At 34.1% G+C, this 16,602-nt stretch overlaps 1 long non-coding RNA gene across 1 annotated transcript in view; it reads left to right on the top strand.

Annotated features, from left to right (window-relative positions):
* The first annotated feature begins 1,587 nt into the window (after positions 1-1,587).
* LOC128285357 (uncharacterized) overlaps positions 1,588-16,602 on the top strand; it is a 73,750-nt gene continuing 58,735 nt past the window's right edge. The window contains exon 1 of the long non-coding RNA XR_008275870.1: positions 1,588-1,657. This is a non-coding gene — a long non-coding RNA (uncharacterized LOC128285357). The remainder of the gene's footprint in view (positions 1,658-16,602) is intronic.

Consider the following 16,602-nt stretch of genomic DNA (forward strand, 5'->3'; position numbering starts at 1 on the left):
AAATTGGTAAGTAGATATATGAGTATAAATTCATAAAAAATTTACGGATTTGGATTTCGAGTTTTATAACTCGAGATATGAATTATTTAGCAACTATGACACAGTTGGACAGCTTGTCTGAAAAGTATTATATAAATTATCTAAATTTGGTTAAGTGCTCAAATAAGTTTAGTAGTGCCTTGTGCTCGACTCCGGCAACGGTCTCGGGTAAGGGGCGTTACATTTATTGGTATCAGAGCTTCAGTTTAGCCGATTCTCGAAATATGTATGATGTGAAAAGTGTCTAGAATTACATGCCATATAAATGTGATGGTGTCTTGTGTATGATCCGATCTAATCCTTGTTTTTATTATAGATTATCTTGATTTGAAAAGATATCGATAGACCGAACAAACCGAGCAAGAAGAAGTTAATAGCGAGTACAAATCTCGAACAAGGAACAAGTAGTGAAGCTCGATTTCATTGATGCGAGAACAAGAACTCAAAAATATGATTTATGGATTCATGAATCAGTGGTATAATGAGAATGTGCGAGAAAGAAATCAGACTCTGCAACCTCCTCCCCCTATCTCAACATCTGTAGTACCCCAGTTGCTCCTCCACCTCCTCGACAACCGAATCGCAAACGTTCTCCATTTGAAAAGCTCGAGAAAACATGGGGTGAAGAATTTCGGGGAAGAACAGACGATGACCCCGTTAAAGCTGAATATTGGTTACAAAGTATAATGAGGGTTTTTAAGCAAATGGCGAGCTCACCAGATGATTACTTAATATGTACCGTGTCATTATTGAAAGAAGAAGCTTATAACTGGTGGGAAACAATAGAAGCTGTTGTCTTAATTTGAGAAGATCACTTGGGAATTTTTCAAAATGAATTTAAGAAGAAATATGTCGGTAGAAGATATCCGGATAAGAAGAAAAGAGAATTTCTCGACTTGCGAAAGGAAACAAGTCGTTGGCTGAATATGAAAGAGAATTTGTTTATCGAGCAAATATGCTCGAGATATAGTACCCATGAAGAAGAAATGTGTATCGATTTGAAGAAGGGCTTAATGATGAGATTAAAATGATGATAGGGGCATTGAGATACGAGAATTTGTTGTTCTATCGATCGTGCTCGAAGCTTGAAGAAGTATATAATAAAAAGATGCAACGAGATAGAAGAAGTAAAGAATCTTTCAAAAGAAGTGCATCTAAGTCATTTTCGGCTTTACCAGTGAAGAAATCTAAAGAGGAATTCAATCGAGCCACTTGATTACCGAAAGATCAGGAAAAAGTAGGCCAAGACAATCGATTACAAAGCATCCGACAGACTGCTTTGTTAGTGTGGGTAGTGTACAAAATACCCAAAGGCCCAAGTGTCAACATTGTGGAAGAAGTCACCCGGTGAATGTAGAAGTAAATTAGGGCTTGTTATAAATGTGGGGCCACCGATCACTTTATTCGTGATTGTCCCCAATTAAAAGTAGAAGAAGTGGAGCAGAGGAGAAACCGAAAATTCTTCCTCAAAAGGAAGACGCTCGGTCGGAAGCGATTCTTCTGAGGGCTACTCGTTCGGGTATGAAAGATCCTGCTAGCCGATCAGAAGTTAGGGCTCCTGCTCGTACTTATGCCATTCGAGCGAGAGAAGAAGCAACAGCTCCAGATGTAATTGCTGGTACTTTCTATCTTTATGATGTTCCTGTGTATGCTTTAATAGACCCTGGGACTACTCATTCATATATTTGCACTATGTTAGCATCTGAAAAGAACTTATTTGTTGAGCCTCATCGATTATGATGTACAAGTTACAAATCCGTTAGGTCAAAGTGTGGTAGTTAATTTAATATGTCATAACCATCCCTTTGAAAGTTAAGGTCGTGATTTCCCCGATTTGATCTTGCTACCCTTTCGGAATTTGATGTTATCTTGGGCATGGGTGGTTAATGAAACATGACGCAATAGTGAATTGTCGAGAAAAGCGAATTAGTTTGAAATGTCAAACAGAGACATTATTTTGGTTGAGTCTGGAAATTTGGATGACATGGTTAGAATGATTTCCTTTATGTCCGCTTTCGAAATTGTTACGTAAAGGAAATGAGGCTTATTTAGCCTATATTCTTGATACTCAAGTTCGAATCAAAGTTAGAGCAACTATCTATTGTAAATGAATTCATGGATGTATTTCTGAAGAATTACCGTGGTTACCACCGATAGAAGTTGAGTTCGTGATAGATGTGCTTTTGAACAGCTCCCATATCGGTGACACCGTATAGAATGGCTCCAGCAGAATTAAGAGAGTTAAAAGCAGATTGCAAGAGTCATTAGACAAAGGGTTTATCGGACCGAGTATGTCGCCGTGGGTGCACTGTCTTATTTGTGAAAAAGAAGGATGGTTCATTGAGGTCGTGCATAGATTACGTGAGCGGTGAATAAGGTAACAATTAAAAATAAATATCCTTTGCCTCGTATTGATGATTTATTCGATCACTTAAGGATGCTACAAGATGTTTTCAAAAATAGATCTCGATCTGGGTATTATCGATTAAAGGTAAAGGAATGTGATGTACCGAAAAAGCGACTTTTAGAACTCGGTATGGTCATTACGAGTTCTTAGTTATGCCATTCGGTTTGACAAATGCTCCCGCCGCTTTTATGGATTTAATGAATCGAATTTTCCATCTTACCTAGATAGATTTGTGGTTGTGTTTATTGACGATATATTGATCTATTCAAAGACGAATCGAGCATGCTCAAGACTTGAGAATTGTATCTGCAGATATTAAGGAAAAACAGTTATATGCAAAATTTAGTAAATGTGAATTTTGGCTTCATGAAGTGGGATTCTTGGGTCACATTGTGTCGATTGATGGTATACGGGTAGATCCGAGTAAGGTGTCACGGTGATTAATTGGAAAACTCCAAAGAATGTTACTAAGTGCGAAGTTTCCTTGGATTAGTGGTTACTATCGTCGATTTGTGAAAGATTTTTCACCGATTGCTTCACCGATAACTAAATTATTACGAAGAATGTTGAGTTTGTATGGTCTCGATGAGTGCCAACAAAGTTTTGATCAATTAAAGAAAATGTTGACAGAGGCTCGGTGTTAACTCAACTGAATCGTGTGCCATATGTAGTATATAGTGATGCGTCTCTGAATGGTTTAGGTTGTGTATTGATGCAGTCAGGAAAAGTTGTAGCATATGCTTCTCGACAGTTGAAACCACATGAGAGGAACTACCCTACACATGATCTTGAGTTAGCTGCCATAGTATTTGCTTTAAAAATTTGGAGACACTACCTATATGGAGAGAAATGTTATGTGTATACAGACCATAAAAGTTTGAAATATTTAATGTCGCAGAAAGAGCTGAATTTGAGACAGAGGCGATGGTTAGAGCTGTTGAAAGATTACGATCTTATCATTGATTATCATCCGGGTAAGGCAAATGTAGTGGCAGATGCACTTAGTCGGAAATCATCATTATTTGCTCTTCGGGCGTTAAATGCTCATTTGTCTGTTAATGAAAATGGTTCTATATTAGTTGAATTAAAGACAAAACCAGTATTCTTTCAACGAATTCGGAATTGTAAGATGAAGATCCGAAGTTGGTGTTGAAACGACAAATGGTTCGGGATAATTTGAACTTAGATTACTCTATTGATAATAGTGGTATGTTATACCATCGTAATAGAATTTGTGTCCCGAATAATCTAGAATTGAATAAGGATATCTTATCGAGGCTCATAGTAGTATGTACTCGATTCATCCGGTAGTACGAAGATGTATTGTGATTTGAAAAAATGTATTGGTGGCACGGTATGAAACGGAAATTTGTGAATTTGTGGCAAAATGTTTAATCATCAACGGTAAAAGCTGAACATCAAGTGCCTACTGGTTTGTTACAACCCGTAATGATTCCGAATGGAAGTGGGAACATGTGACGATGGATTTTGTATCTGGATTGCGGTGACTCAAGAAAAAGATTCGATTTGGGTGATAGTAGCAGATTAACTAAATCGGTAGCATTTTATTCCGTCGTAACAGATTTTTCACTTGATAAGTTAGCGGAATTATATGTGTCAGAAATTGTGAGATTACATGGGGTGCCGACATCAATTATTTCTGATCGAGATCCGAGGTTTACTTCGAGATTTTGGAATAAACTACAGGAAGCTTTAGGTACTAAGTTAAAATTTAGTACAGCTTTTCACCCTCAGACAGATGGACAATCAGAGCGAGTGATTCAGATTTTGGAAGATATGTTAAGGTGTTGTATACTCGAGTTCAGTGGCAGCTGGGAAAGGTACTTACCTTTAGCTGAATTTGCTTATAATAACAGTTATCAAGCTAGTATCAAAATGGCACCGTTTGAAGCTCTGTATGGAAGGAAGTGCAGAACCCCGTTGTATTGGTCAAAATTAAGTGAATCGAAATTAGTCGGAGTGGATTTAATTCGGGAAACTAAAGAGAAAGTTCAGATTATTCGGGAAAGTTTGAAAGCTGCTTCCGATCGTCAAAAGTCGTATGCAGATTTGAAAAGAAGAGATATAGAGTTCAATGTGGGTGATCGTGTGTTCTTGAAAGTTTCTCCGTGGAAGAAAGTTTTACGGTTTAGTAGAAAAGGAAAGCTTAGTCCACGATTTATCGGACCATACGAAATCATTGAGAGGATCGGTCCGGTAGCTTATAGATTGGCCTTGCCTCCAAAACTTGAGAAGATCCATAATGTATTTCATGTATCTATGTTGAGACGATATAGATCAGACCCTTCACATGTGATTCCTCATACTGAGATAGAGCTACAATTAGATATGACTTATTCGGAGGAACCAGTGAAAGTATTAGCTCGGGAAGTTAAAGAACTACGGAATAAACGAGTACCGTTAGTAAAAGTGTTATGGCATTGACATGGATTGGAGGAGGCAACCTGGGAAACAGAGGAGTCAATGAGATCACAATATCCAAATTGTTGTGTAACAAATTTCGAGGACGAAATTTTAAAGGGGAGAGTTATAACTACTAATTTTCAAGTGGTGTCGGAAATGGTGATTTGAGATCACTAAATTCGACAAATAAGATTGAACAAGATAGTAATTTAATATTTATGAGTCAAGTAAGAATTTAGAAGAATTTGTGAAATGGTGAAATTAGTGAATTAAAAGAATTTATTAGGTCAAGCGGGTCAAAAATGAGGTATCGAGACCTCAAAGTTGAAAATTGAGCTATAAATATTTTTATAAATATTTATGGAGTGTCATTGAGTTAGTATTAAAGTTTAGTTAGAAAATTTTAACGTTTGGATGGCTAATTAATTAAAAGGACTAAATTGAAAATAGCGCAAAATTTGTTAAATTGTGAGTAAATAGCTTAAGTATTTAAAAAGATGGATTTAAACAGCAATTAGACCCAAAGGTTAATGGCTGGACAGTTTGGGTATGAAATAAGCAAGAAAACAATGTGAACAAGGGGCAAAATTGGAAATAGCATAAAAGTTAATAGTTAAATAATGATGTAATTGAAAAATCTAGACATTTCTTCATATTTTCTTAGCTAAAACGCCATAGAAGGTCTGGAGAAAGCTGGTTTTCATATTTTACATCATGTGAGTTTAATTCTTACTTTTCTTGATAATTTTATGTTTTATGACTTTTACAATTAGGTCCACTTGTAGAATTCATTAGTTTTTGATTTTATGGGTGAAATTGGAAGTTACCCTGGATGGATAAGGGAATTTTATGATGAATTATTATGAAATTTAAGTTCTAATTTTATATTAAGGTGGTTTTATTAAGTGATTTTGATAGGAAATGATATTTAGGACCTAATTGTGAAAAAGTTGTGAATTGAAGGTTTCTGTTGAAATTAAGAATATAAAAGGTTTTGAAATAGTTTATAATGATAAAATAAAGTGTTAATTGAGAAAAATTAGTTCAATTGATGGGTGAATTGAGAAGGACTAAATTGTGAAAATTGTAAATTTTGGGGTAAAAGTGCAATTTTGAAATTTGAACAGCATAAATTGTGAAGTGAAATAGAATTGAAATGGATGCTAATGAAGGAATGATTTTATAATTATAGATCAAGAAAACGAATCGAATCGTGGAAAGGCGAAAATTCAAGAATAGTCCCTAATTTCTCGACTTTTACAAATTAGTCCGTAAGTTCATATGGCAAAGTTTAATGTTTTGATATGAAAATATTATGATTGTTAAAGTATTTTATTGTTGATGAATACTATCAATTTGCATTAACTAATGAATAATGTGTAACTAAAAGTACAAATTAGTAGGAATAATGGATTTGAGTGCTTCTATTCGTGACCTCGATGAGTTGATGAAACATATGTGACAAGTGTGCCCGTTTAAGACCATAGCTGGGCTATGGCGTCGGTGCAATGTGATAATGTGACTCAGATAAGACCATAGTTGGGCTATGGCATCGGTATAATGTGATAATGTGATTCCGTATAAGACCATGTCCGGATATGGCTTCGGTATGATATGTGAACCGTGTAAGACCATGGCAAGGCTATGGCTTGTGTGTGATGCGTATCAATGTGAAAGTCCATGGTTTACTATGGCAATGTGATAATGAAGCACTCAATTCCTTATTGTTCCCTAATTTGACAATGAAGTAAATGAGAAATGGGCCTAAGGGAGTTAAATTGTGAGTTGCCATATGGAAATTATTCCAATGAGTTATTAATGAAATTGTGATTTGGAGGATGAAATAGTTAAACTAATAGATATATGATTGTGTACGATATTTGATATGATTTGTGTTTATATGCCTATGAGCTTACTAAGCTTCAATAAGCTTACTTGTGTGTGTTTAATATTTTTATGTAGATTGACTTGAAGTGAAGTGGGTAGATCGGATCAACACAACAGGGCACACTATTCAGATCAATTCCGGTAGTTTTAGTTTTTGTTTTATGTTTAAAGATTTATATGGCATGTATAGAGTTTGAATGAATTGAAGTAAAGATGTTATAAATTAGTTAACAATATTTGTACTAAAATAGTTTTCGGTAAGTAGCAGTAGTTTGACTTTGAAAAATCACTAAAAATAGTAGAAATGGAATTAAATAATGAATAAATTATGGAATCGAATCTTGATGAGTCTATTTTCATATGGAAGAAGCAAAACAGGTATATGAGCTATATTTTATGAGATGTTTAAATTTTTGTGAAACAGGGCCAGAGCAATTTCTGGATCCCCTGTTCTGACTTTGGAGATTCACCATAAATTTTACAAAGATAATTAGAAGTCATACTTTATATGTACAGATTCCTTATTGAGTCTAGTTTTATTAGAGACAAACGGCATAGTCATTGAAGCTCTGTACAGAGAGATATCTGATTCGTAATACACAAAGGTCAGAGTAGTCAAACCCTGAAACAGGGGAGATTTTAAATAATAAACTGTACTAATTGGCTTGACAAAAAATTCTAGAAAAAAATTAGTAAGTAGATATATGAGTATAAATTCAGAAAAAATTTACGGATTTGGATTTCGAGTTTTATAACTCGAGATATAAATTATTTAGCAACTATGACACAGTTGGACAGCTTGTCTGAAAAGTATTATATAAATTATCTAAATTTGGTTAAGTGCTCAAATAAGTTTAGTAGTGCCTTGTGCTTGACTCCGGCAACGGTCTCGGGTAAGGGGTGTTACAAAATTTTTGGTATTTTAACAAAAGGATAGTAAATAATCGATTTTTATGGCTCGACTCTCAAGTTCATTCCCCAGTGGAGTCGCCAACCTGTCGAAACCATCACTCGATTAAAAAAAATTAATATTTTAAATTTGATGAAAATACGAGGGGGATCGACTTTTTAGAAAATAGAAATATGGAGTCGCCATCGTTCTTCTATTTTAGTGTGATCGGATCACTTAAAAGATAAGGTTAATTTAATAAAACATTTTTGGTTTATTAAAATGCAATTTTGGTCTTACGAAAATGTGAGAAAATGGGTTCGGGAGTCGGTTACGCATGAGGAAGGATTAGCACCCTCACTACGCCCAAAATTGGTACCAAATCGATTAAATACTGTCCTTATGTCAAAGCTTAAAAAATTGTTTTTGAAATGTGGTTCTTATCAATAACGTTTAAATAACCCGAGTGGGTTACCAAAATCTTCTTGTTTTGACGTCCGAAAGTCTACAATTTGAAATTAACAAAAGGATGCCCAACTGTTTGGTCCAACGAAAAATCGAAACCCAGCACAGTAGGGCACGATTCCTCGAATTTCCAAACATTGTCCATTGCCTTACCTTAGAAAATAAGGGTGAAATCCCGAAGGGATCTTTGATGGTTTTGAGCAAATGAAAAAGCGCAACCCAGCACGATAGGGCTCTATTCTCAAATTGCCAAACATCGAACAACACCTTCTTTTTGAAAGGTTTTTAATAATTATGAATAAAGACCTAAAGGAATACTCGATTGTTTTGAACAAACGAGAAATCACAACCCAGCATGATAAGGCATGATTCCCGAATTATCGAACATCGAGTATTGCCCTCGTTTTAAAGGATTTTTAGAAGAGCCGAGTGAAATTTATAGAGAATATTTATATGCCTATGAGCTTACTAAGCTTCAATAAGCTTACTTGTGTGTGTTTAATATTTTTATGTAGATTGACTTGAAGTGAAGTGGGTAGATCGGATCAACACAACAGGGCACACTATTCAGATCAATTCCGGTAGTTTTAGTTTTTGTTTTATGTTTAAAGATTTATATGGCATGTATAGAGTTTGAATGAATTGAAGTAAAGATGTTATAAATTAGTTAACAATATTTGTACTAAAATAGTTTTCGTAAGTAGCAGTAGTTTGACTTTGAAAAATCACTAAAAATAGTAGAAATGGAATTAAATAATGAATAAATTATGGAATCGAATCTTGATGAGTCTATTTTCATATGGAAGAAGCAAAACAGGTATATGAGCTATATTTTATGAGATGTTTAAATTTTTGTGAAACAGGGCCAGAGCAATTTCTGGATCCCCTGTTCTGACTTTGGAGATTCACCATAAATTTTACAAAGATAATTAGAAGTCATACTTTATATGTACAGATTCCTTATTGAGTCTAGTTTTATTAGAGACAAACGGCATAGTCATTGAAGCTCTGTACAGAGAGATATCTGATTCGTAATACACAAAGGTCAGAGTAGTCAAACCCTGAAACAGGGAGATTTTAAATAATAAACTGTACTAATTGGCTTGACAAAAATTCTAGAAAAAATTAGTAAGTAGATATATGAGTATAAATTCAGAAAAATTTACGGATTTGGATTTCGAGTTTTATAACTCGAGATATAAATTATTTAGCAACTATGACACAGTTGGACAGCTTGTCTGAAAAGTATTATATAAATTATCTAAATTTGGTTAAGTGCTCAAATAAGTTTAGTAGTGCCTTGTGCTCGACTCCGGCAACGGTCTCGGGTAAGGGGTGTTACAAAATTTTTGGTATTTTAACAAAAGGATAGTAAATAATCGATTTTTATGGCTCGACTCTCAAGTTCATTCCCCAGTGGAGTCGCCAACCTGTCGAAACCATCACTCGATTAAAAAAAATTAATATTTTAAATTTGATGAAAATACGAGGGGGATCGACTTTTTAGAAAATAGAAATATGGAGTCGCCATCGTTCTTCTATTTTAGTGTGATCGGATCACTTAAAAGATAAGGTTAATTTAATAAAACATTTTTGGTTTATTAAAATGCAATTTTGGTCTTACGAAAATGTGAGAAAATGGGTTCGGGAGTCGGTTACGCATGAGGAAGGATTAGCACCCTCACTACGCCCAAAATTGGTACCAAATCGATTAAATACTGTCCTTATGTCAAAGCTTAAAAAATTGTTTTTGAAATGTGGTTCTTATCAATAACGTTTAAATAACCTGAGTGGGTTACCAAAATCTTCTTGTTTTGACGTCCAAAGTCTACAATTTGAAATTAACAAAAGGATGCCCAACTGTTTGGTCCAACGAAAAATCGAAACCCAGCACAGTAGGGCACGATTCCTCGAATTTCCAAACATTGTCCATTGCCTTACCTTAGAAAATAAGGGTGAAATCCCGAAGGGATCTTTGATGGTTTTGAGCAAATGAAAAAGCGCAACCCAGCACGATAGGGCTCTATTCTCAAATTGCCAAACATCGAACAACACCTTCTTTTTGAAAGGTTTTTAATAATTATGAATAAAGACCTAAAGGAATACTCGATTGTTTTGAACAAACGAGAAATCACAACCCAGCATGATAAGGCATGATTCCCGAATTATCGAACATCGAGTATTGCCCTCGTTTTAAAGGATTTTTAGAAGAGCCGAGTGAAATTTTGAAGGGGTATTTGATTATTTTAAACAATCGAGAAATTACTACCCAACACGTTAGGGCACGATCCCACGAATTGCCAAATACCAGATATCGCCTTCGTTTTAGGGATTTTAAAAGACACGAGCGAAATTTTAAAGTGATATTCGATTATTTTGAGCAAATGCAAAATCGCAACCCAACATGTCAGGGCACGATTCCGCGAATTGCCAAACATCAAATCTCATCTTCGTTTAAGGGATTTTAAAAGATATGAATGGAATTTCGAAGGGAAATTCGATTATTTTGAGCAAATGCGAAATTACAACCCAACACGTTAGGGCACGATTCCGCGAATTGCCAAACATCAAATTTCGTCTTCGTTTTGAAGAATTTTAAATAATCGTGAAGCTAGATTTTAAATTTATAAAAGAATAATCAACAAAAACATGAGGTCCAAAATAGATTTTAAAAATGAAATGTACATGTAAATTTATAAAAGAATGAGATCAAAATTAGTACATATGTAAATTTTAAAATATTCTAAGAGTTATCGTATGCACTTATATCAAAATATTTAGATAATAAGCTATATGTAAAACACAAAAATGATTTGATATATAAATACACCCCAAAAATAATGATTTTATAAGTATACAAGAAAAATGAAGTTTCCAAGAATTATTTCATATGTATATGAAGAGATTATTTAATAAATCATAAAATAAAAAGTATTTTAAGATAAGAAATCTATTAAGATAACAAATATATTAATATATAAATATACGTGTCTAAGAGTAAGTACATGCATATTTATAGATAATGTATATACATACTCAATTAACTTATATGAATCAAAAGCATGCACTAATATCCATGGATACAAAATAGTTTAAATTCAATGTAAAACATATATAAAGCATGTTAAAAAAAATGTTGAAATGCAATGATATATTTATAGAGTCCAAAGCCATTATGCATAAAAGTAGGTTAACATTATTATAATATATATGTATATGTAATAATATAAATGAAACCAATATTTAAAATGTACAAAACATGATACTACGGTTGCTAAAAGAGAACAATTTACAACAATGGAATAATCATGACTTAAAGTTAAAAATAATTAATTAGGAACACACAAAAGGGCTATAAACTAAAGGACTCAATCGAAATTAAGCTAAAACAAGAGGGGAAAATTAAGAAAATGGAGCAAATACGAAAAAAAGGACCTATGCGCGAGGCGTGATAATACAGGAGGGTCTAAACTGGAAATATAGCAGTCCTCACAACACCGCATTAAAACGCAGATCAATTCGCAAACGCGCATAAATTGCAAAGCCAAGCTTAAAAAAATAATTAAATAGATAGGGCAATATTGAAGGCCCAAACGAAAAGGGAAGGGCCAATTGGGAAATTACCCCCTCTCCGCCAGAACGCGCGGATCATAGGGTGGACGAATGGGTCGGGTCGAGTCTTATAAAACGACACCGTATTTGGGCCCTTGGACAAGACCTAAAACGGTGCCGTTTAAGGTCCTATATAAAGGCTTATTTTAGCCCATTCAGCTGGAACCCTAGCCTCATTTCCCTTATTCAACCGCAATCTGCGTTTCCTCCCTCAAAGAGACCTGCCCGCCGCAAAGCATGGCGACTGATGCCCTCAGCCTTCAAAACACGATTTCTTTCGGCCATCGGGTTCCCTTCAAACCCCGATTTTGACAGAGCAAAAAGGAATCCGCGGCCCACACTCAAGGTAAGTCTCTTTTTTCTTTCTTTTTTGAATGTAAAATGAAAAAACAATAATAAAAACAGAGGAAATAATGAATGGAACCAAAGAACAAAGATCACCTTCTCGAAAAATGGCTCTTTGATTTTCAAGCAATATATTGCATATGTATTGTGTATATTTCTTTGGTGTATTTGTCAGTAGTCATTACAAAGATTGAATCGTTGGCTTTATAGCCGGAAAGAAAAACCAAAAAGAAAAAATACAAAATAATTTCCTATTGGCTGCCATTCTCGTTGTTGTCTTTTGTGTCTTTTCGCAGGTACAGGTGCAGAGGACATGCGCTGTCCCTTGGCGTGAGGCACACGGGCAGGTCATCTTGTGCTTGCAGTCTGAGAGAAATGTCTTGAGAGAGGTACGGAGGTGGGCGACGTGGGGAAATGGGGTTTGGCTACTGGTTGCGGTAAGAAGTGAAGGAGAACCCTAGGGTTCTAAAATTTTGGGCCATTTGGGCCAATGTGGTTTTGGGTCCCGGGTTAATTTGGGGATTGGGTATTGGTTGTGGGGCATTAGTTATTGGGTCTAGGTATTAGTGTTTTAAATTGGGTCAAAGCCTGTTAATAGACTGTTATAAGGTTTAAGTCTTGGTCTTGTAATTGGGCTTTGATTGGTCATTGGACCATGGACTATTGTAATTATTTGGACTTTGGACTGTTAATATTTATATTCAATGTTTATGGGTTTTTTTTTTGTTTATTTGGACCGGGAAAATTTGGCCCACTACAAAGGGAATATGAAAAATGCTTAAAATGGTCTTTCACGTAAATAAAAAGATTTTTCTTACAAAAATTATTAACTTGAATGTGAAGAATTTTTTATCTAATAAATGGAAAAGTCATTTTTGGGTAAGTGTTTCTAAATCTAAAACATAGAAAAGATTAATTTTTGGATTGATGTATCAATTCCACCTTTCATTTTCACTTTCATGTTTAGAACAAGTTTTTCTTTTCCCTTTTACATGAACTTGATAAAAACCGTTATGGTTTTGATGGATGACTAGCTTGTTTAGAAGTAATCAAAGGCTATAGCAATGACATGAAACCACTTTTCTTTTAAAGTGGTAAAAATTATAAAATTATTCAAAAAAAATTGAACTTGAATTAATTTCATAAATATAAGCTTATAAGTTGGACCACCAAAGAACAAATTTTTTTCACGTGGGTCTATTTGTGCTCTTCTATAAGAACACAGTTGTTGTGACAAATTGGAATTTCTCCCACAAAAGTGGGAATAAAAGATAAAAAGGAATAAAGATATTAATTTAGTTTTGAAAGCATGAAAGAGTTCACACTTCTCACTCCCAAATTCATAGTGTATCAAAATGATATTTCAGGTCATAAATAGACTATACAAATTGATAAAGTAGTAATAACAAAAGAATTATTAAAAATAATTATATGATATATACTACTTTTTTTAGCAATACCAACTAGCTTTAAAAATTAAAATTGTTCAAACCAAGTGTAAGGTAGGAACGAATTTGTTCCAATCAATACAAACAAAAAAAAAATATATATTAGGTTGCCCTAAAATTTTCTTTCCTTCATGAAATATTATTAAATTAGCATTATTTTATTGCATTTGTGGGGACTGTTGGGATCAGATTTCGAAGGTGGAGTCGATGACCCTACCATTACAAGGTATTAAATTACTGTACCATTGAGCATTAGCCCATTGCCCAATGTTACTGCTACAAGATTTGACCATTGTCGGCTTCATATTCCTCTCCCAAGTGAATATGTACTGAAAAGAACATTAGTTTAAAGGACCCTAAACCCTTTAAGCTATATAGTTAATTTTAATATATGGTACAATTATTAATAAAAATCACATCATTATTGATATCAGTTATCAGTCAACAACACATAAATAGCTTCACAAACAGCTCCTATAAGACCTAGTCTTTTTTGTTCATAATTCGAATGTTGGGTTTGTCTCCGACCAATTTTATTATTATTATTATTATTTCTTTTGAGTGTTTTTATTATGCAAGTTACATAAACCGAATGTTTTGGTCTGAAAACGTACTGTGCTCATAATATTATTATTATTATACCAAGAAAGATTGCAGAATTTAACTTAGAAATTTAAAGCATAAAGTTTGTATCGTTTTCAAAGTAGAATATATCTTTGGTTCCATCATAAAATTATACCAAGAAAGAATGCAGACTAACACACTTTTCAATTATGAGCATGATAATCGACGGGGTCGAAGCGAAGGTAGAAGAGCTCGATATGTACTAATGGAAATAAAGAGAACCCCATATACCCTAAGCACAGTCTTTGTAGCAAAAGTACATGCTGTTGATCAAGTGCAAATATAAATCAAACACCATTTCACCTATATAATGACACTGACACCCCCCATACCATTTACCAAGCAACTGGCCCCTAACAATAATTAAACCTGCAATGTTATGATTCTCTCCTTTAACAACACTCTCCTTGTTTGATGATTATAGCTAGGTCCAGTTCCAAAGAGTACAACAGAAGAAGAATATAACAGAAGAAAAATAATAAATTAATATAAAGTAAAAAACCATGGGCATGCATGGGATGATATGATCAGACAACCCAGTGTAGGCACAGTGGTCAGGCTGCCAGCCAACCAGCCACTGAAAACCCTATAAAAGTACACACACACACACATATACTGAATTCACATTTAGGTATGGTGTGTAGTAGGCTAGGTAGGATGGTCCAAGATTATTTGTTGGGAAAAGGGTCAAAAGGACCACCCTATGAAGACCTTAGGGTTTTAAACGAGTTTCAAAAAGAAAAGGAACCAATCTCAAAAGTGTGGTCTGGCTCAGATGTACACACAGTCTCTCGCAGGTTATCTTTTTTATAAACTCCTTTCTTTTATTCTGCCTTTGGGCTATAATCAAACTCTATTCCCCTTCACCCCCGTCTTTTCTGGGCTCCTACTTCAATCATTCGTACGCATTTTTTATTTGCTTTGTGCAGTGTAAAAAGAAATATAATAGTAAAAAAGAAAATCTTGTCATGTAATGTAAATGTTTATTAAAGGGTGAAGATCTAATGAAAGTTACGTAATGCAAAGGAAGATAAAGTTGTTTTTTATTACTGTTGGGAAGTGGGAAGTGACAAAGTGTGATGAAGTCAGATAGTGAGTGAGTGAGCGAGTGAGGCTTGGGGTAGTTGCTATCGTGCACCGGGGGGGGGGGTTAACAAGAAAGGATGACGCGGGCATTGGGGTAGGCGGGTGGGGGGTTTTAGGGTAAGGGTTAAAGTAGGCAAGCGGCGGAGAAAGCTTGCTCGTAGGACCACCTGCTTTTAACGGACTAAAGCTCTTTGCTCTCCTTCTGTGCTTTGCACTTTTCCCATTCTCATTCTCCCGCGCGTGCTTTTTCCTTTCCTTTCATTGCTTGGCGCTAATACCCTCTTAAGCCTTTATTTTTGGCTATAATAGCTACAGTTTGTTGTCTATATATGCCGTATTGACTTCCATACTTAAGAAATGGGGAATTGACTTTTAAACGGAGGTGGATTCTCGTTAACCCCTTAATTTTTTTTAATTCAATTTTCTTAATTAAACCTCTATTTTTTTATTATTTTTTCCTTTAAGTATTTGCATATAAAACACCGTTTTTCTTCGTAAAAATGGACAAATGAAAGTTGATGTAAAAAACGTGATAGGGTGTGCCAATTTCAATACAAATTCAATGTCAAGCATATATTGCCGATGGCCTTTTTTTATTAAATAAGAAAATTATGCGATTTTTTACATGTTGGTTGTAGGCTTGGAGCTACTTCAAAATTAATTATTAATAGATTAATGACAGAAAATGAAACATTTTGAATATTATTGCTTGTCATTTAAGAAATTTGTGGTTAATTGAGTAAATATATTGTATTGTAGAAAATATTCAAATAATGTAAATATATTTTAACAAGTGATTAGAAGTAGTGAAAGTGGATTTTTTAAGGTATTTAGAATAAATTCAAATTCTAAAGTTTACCTTGTTGACATATTTTATGTAATTATCACCTTTGATCCAAATAACATTAAATTTCGACCATAAAATAAATATGAGCACGTATGATTATGATTATAAAAAAATAATACGAAAACCTAAGAAAAAAACTCCTCTAAAACTCTAATTTTTGTTTAAATAACGACTCTAGAAAATATATATATTATTATTAGAACTCACGAGTCATGAGATTAATTCAATTGCGATTTTATTTAAACTCATTATTTTTGTAAATTAATAAACTATAAAATTCTAATTTTTTTAAAGAAATAACAACTCTAGAAAAATGTATCTATACTATTATTAACAGTGGTGACATTAGTTCAATTGCTACATTATTAAAACCCATTATTTTATAAAATAATAAGTGTAATTGTACATTTTGATACTTGAACTTGGCTTTAAAATTCAAATCGGCACTTAAGGTTTTTTTGGGTCCAATTAGGTACCTAAACTTGGCCTCAATGTTCAATTTGATACCTAAACATTTTTTATCCAATTA

The sequence above is a fragment of the Gossypium arboreum genome, chromosome 12, assembly GCF_025698485.1.
Source record: "Gossypium arboreum isolate Shixiya-1 chromosome 12, ASM2569848v2, whole genome shotgun sequence".
Classification (NCBI taxonomy): Eukaryota; Viridiplantae; Streptophyta; class Magnoliopsida; order Malvales; family Malvaceae; genus Gossypium; species Gossypium arboreum.